Raw genomic sequence first — 4,784 nt, 5'->3', positions numbered from 1 at the left:
CCAGGCCCCGCCTCCCCGAGGCGCTCCGCCCAGGCCCAGGCCCCGCCTCCCCAGGAGCTCCGCCCACGCACAGGCCCCGCCTCCCCGAGGCGCTCCGCCCACGCCCCGCCTCCCCAGGAGCTCCGCCCACGCCCAGGCCCCACCTCCCCGAGGCGCTCCGCCCAGACCCAGGCCCCGCCTCCCCGAGGCGCTCCGCCCACGCCCAGGCCCCGCCTCCCCGAGGCGCTCCGCCCACGCCCAGGCCCCGCCTCCCCGAGGCGCTCCGCCCACGCCCAGGCCCTTTTCAGTCGGGCGCTCACGCCCAGGCCCCGCCTCCCAGAGGCGCTCCGCTCACGCCCAGGCCCCGCCTCCCCGAGGCGCTCCGCCCAGGCCCAGGCCTACGCCCAGCCTCCGCGCAGGCGCTGCGCGCACGCCGAGGCCCCGCCCACTCCTCCTCAAAGTCCTGGGCGTCCGCCCGGGCCTCGCTCCCACTCGGGCGTGGGGCAAGGACCCTGGTGGGTTCCAAGGAGGTGGAAAGTGGACCAGCAGGACCGGACTCCCGGACGCCGTGCTGGGAGGAGCAGCGCCCTCCACGCTCGTCCGCGTCCGCCCGCTCGCCGGCGCCGGGGCGAGGAACGAGGGCGGCCCGCCAGGCCGCGGCGCGGCACCTAGCCGCGCGAAGCGAGCCACTGACACGCACAGCCGCCCGGAACTGCGGCGAGTCGGCGCGTGGAAACTGCCGGCCCGGAGGCGAGCGCCACGGCGCGCGCCCCGAAGGAACAGGTCCTGCGGGCGAAGGTCGGCGCGCGGTGGGCAGGCGAGCGGCCGGGCTGCGGGGCCGCGGGGCCGCGGGGTCCTGCGGTCGGCGGTGCTGTGCTGGCGGCCGCCGCCGGCCTGCGGCTCTGAGAGACGTCGTCTCTGGGAGGACTGGGTAGGGGTACTTGGCTCGCAAGGAAAGAGTAAAGGGAAATGGACGCGGGGCGCCGTGAGCCCTGCCTGCAGTCCAGCCACTCCTTAGGCGGAGGCGGGAGCATCCCTTGGGCCCAGGAGTTCGAGGCTGCAGTGAGCTGCCATCAGGCCACTCAGCCTGCGCGACAGAGCCAGACGCTATGTCTTAAAACAAAAAACCAGGAAAATGGTTAAGATCAACAGCATCCCCTAGAAAGTGGAAGGTCTTGGAACCAGAGCCTGGGGGCCTAGGGGTGGGGTGGGGGAGAGCACTGATGCTGAAGTTCGGGCTACTTGTCTGCTTTTCCAGTGCTCTCTGGTTTGCGCCACCTCATTTGCAGCCCACCTGCCACCGTGACCTCCCAAAGCCCCTCCCTAAGCTCTGTGCCTTGATTTCTGGTGTCCTGGGATGGCCTTGTTCCAACAGCAGAGCAGAGGAAGGTTTTCCCTGTGTGCATAGGTTCCTAATGAAAGTAACCGCAGCCGTTGGTTCCTGGGACCTCCCCTCTTAGATTTTGTTTATTTACTTTTGCTTTTCCTCGCAGTGGCCATCCCCATCTTAGCATGTGGCGTTGGGCTTGGTGTGTCTGTCGATGTTTTCCTTGCCTTCAGAGATGGGAATATGGCCTCTCTGACATATCCTCATGCCTAGGCGCTCCGCAGCAGGGAACAGGCTGCCTTGTCTGGCGAGCCCAGATCACAAGACAGTTTCCTTTGGGAACGGTCCTCCGGGAGCAGGACGTCTGCACCACAACGTCGCCACCGTGTGGCAGCAACGAGAAATCACAATGGATGAGCAAGCTGCAAGCTGGACTGACCTCAATTCTTGGTTCTTTTGAGTGGTGTTAAGTTGAAAGGTGGTTGGTTCCAGGACCAGTTCAGTGGGAGCCCATCTTCAAAAGAGAAATAACAGAACTTCTAGCTAATCTGGCATCGGGGGCTTAGCAATTACTGCAAACAAATGAGGTGTGATAGTATTTGTATCCCGAGTTTGAGGAGGAGGTCATGCTATTAAAACAAGATAAAATGGAGTAAGCACCAAAGAGAAACATCACCTCTGGGGGGATCCAGACTTGCATATATACCCAGCAGTGGAATTGCTGGTATTACAATAATGCTATGATAATTCTATATTTAGCTTATTGAGGAACAGTCAAAATATTTTCCACAGTGGCTGCTCCATTTTGCATTCCCACTAGCAATGTGCAAGGGTTCCAATTTCTCCACATTCTCAGTCACATTTGCTTTATTCCTTCCCCATGGCTATAAAATTATAGCCATTTTAATAGGTGTGAAGTGGCATCTCATTGTATTTTTGATTTCCCTAATGATTTCCCTATTTTTGTATTTCCCTAATGACTAATAACTTTGAGCATCTTTTCATGTGTTTACTCGCCATTCATATATATATTTCGGGAAAATGTCTGTTCAAGTCCTTTGCCCATTATTTAACTGGTTTTTTAAAAATCTATTTGTTGTGGAGTTGTAGGAGTTCTTTATATATTATGGATATCATTTGATGTATGATTTGCAAATATGTTCTATTCTATAGGTTATTCATCTTCTTGATAATTTCCTTTGATACATACAAGTTTTACATTTTGAGGGAGTCTAATTTATCTATTTTCTTGTATTTTGTTTTGGTTTTTTGTTTTGCTCTTTTGCTTTGGCTTTTGGTATCATATCTGAGAACCTATTGCCAAACCCAACTTCATGAGGATTTACTCCTCTGCATTCTTCTAAGAGTTTTATGGTTTTAGTTCTTATGTTTAGGTCATTAATTGTGAGTTATTTTTTGTATATGGTGTGGCATAGGGGTCCAACTTCACTCTTGCTTGTGGAAATGCAGTTGTCCCAGCATCGCATATTGAAGAGACTGTTCTTTCTCCCATTGAATGGACTTGTCACCCTTGTCAAAAACCAGCTGGCTATAGATGTATGGGTTTATTGATGATCTCTGTATATCTCTTGCTGCTTTTCAGATTCTCTGTCTTATACAAGCGTATCTCTTTTTATTGCACTTCCCTTTATTGCAATTCACAGAGACAAATTGATGGTTTTTGGCAACCCTGTTTTGAGCAAGGTACCATTTTTCCAGCAGCACATGCTCACTTTGTGTTTCTGTGTCACATTTTGGTAATTTCTGTAATATTTCAAACTTTGTTATTATGACATCTGTTATGATCTGTGATCAGTGATCTTTGATTGTTTTCACGAACCATGCCCACATAAGATGACAAACTTAATTGATAAATGTTGTGTGTGTTCCAAGTGCTCTACAGCCTGGCTGTTCCCCCATCTCGCTCCCTTTCCTGGGGCTTTCCTAGACACAACAATATTGTGTCTGAGACACAATTTTCCCTGAGACACAACAATATTGACATTAGGTCAATTAATAACCCTCCACTGGCCTTTCAAGTGAAAGGAGGAGTTGCACTTATCTCACTTTAAATCAAAAGCTAGAGGCCAGATGGAATTATGCCTATAATCCCAGCACTTTGGTAGGGAAAGGTAGGAGGGTCACTGGACGCTAGGAATTTGAGACCAGCCTGGGCAACATGGCAAGACCCTGTCTCTACAAAATAAGTAAATAAATAAATTAGTTGGGTGTGGTGGCATGCACCTGTAGCCTTAGCTACCTGGGAGGCTGAGGCAGGAGGATCCCTTGAGCCCAAGAGTTCAAGGCTGCAATGAGCTATAATAGTACTGCTGCACTCTAGGCTGGGCAACGGAGCAAGACCCTGTCTCTTAAAAAACCTAGAAATGATTAAGCTTAGTGACAAAGGCATGTTGAAAACCAATATAGGGTGAAACCTAGGACTCTTGCACCAAGAACTTACCCAAGTTGTGAATGCAAAGTTCTTGAAGGAAATTAAAACTGCTATTCTAGTGAACACAAAAATGACTAGAAAGCAAAATAGCTTTAGTGCTGGTAAGGGGAGGTTTTACTGATCTGGATAGAAGATCAAACCAGCCATAATACTCCCTAATCCAAAGCCTAATGCAGAGCAAGGTGTAGGGACTGACATATATTTTCCTAGTTTAAGAATTAAAGTTAGTGAAGTAATGTATGTTCTGCCCTGAGCGTTTGACAATAATGTATTCCAGACAGGCTCCCTGTGATAAACAAAGCTGATGCCTAGAGGCATAACAAAGGATCTGAGTTGCAAGTAAGCAAGAGCTGCCCCGCCCCACGGCATTGAGGGTCTGGAGGCCACATGATAAACACCCCATAAGATGGCTGGTTAGTCAATGATGGGTAAGACCCCTCAAGGGAGGGATGACCTAAGCCAGGCACAGCCACCGGGGTTCAGCCAAAGATCTTAGGGGGTCACCCTAAGAGAAGCTGGGGATGAGAAATGCCCCCTATGGCTTGCCTTGCCCATCCTTGCTAATCTCAGTCCATGATCTATGCCTAGCACCTAGAGCAACCACCGCATTCTGGAATTTATGGCCATTGCTGAAATGCCTGGGTGTTTACGTACAAGGAACTAACTTTAATTTTTTACAGTATAAAAATAAAACTGACCCAGTGTATTATTACTCGAGTCAACCGTCTGTATGTGTGTCTGCGTTTTTCTTTGTGTTCTGCGTTTTTGTTTTGTGTTCTGTGTTCATTCTCCGTCCTGTAAACGGGCCATGACAGCAAGGCCCTGATTCTCTTCAATTCTGTGAAGACTGAGGGAAGTGAGAATGCAGTGGCGAAATCATAGCTCACTGCAGCCTCAAATTCCTGGGCTTAAGCGATCCTCCTGCCTCAGCCTCCCAAATAACTAAGACTACAGGCACACACCACCATACCTGGCTAATTTTTTAAAACAACTTTGTAGAAACAGAGTCTCACTGTGTTGCCCAGG

The sequence above is a fragment of the Microcebus murinus genome, chromosome 15 (assembly GCF_040939455.1).
Source record: "Microcebus murinus isolate Inina chromosome 15, M.murinus_Inina_mat1.0, whole genome shotgun sequence".
NCBI classification, from domain to species: domain Eukaryota; kingdom Metazoa; phylum Chordata; class Mammalia; order Primates; family Cheirogaleidae; genus Microcebus; species Microcebus murinus.
Note: the sequence above shows the minus strand (reverse complement) of the source record.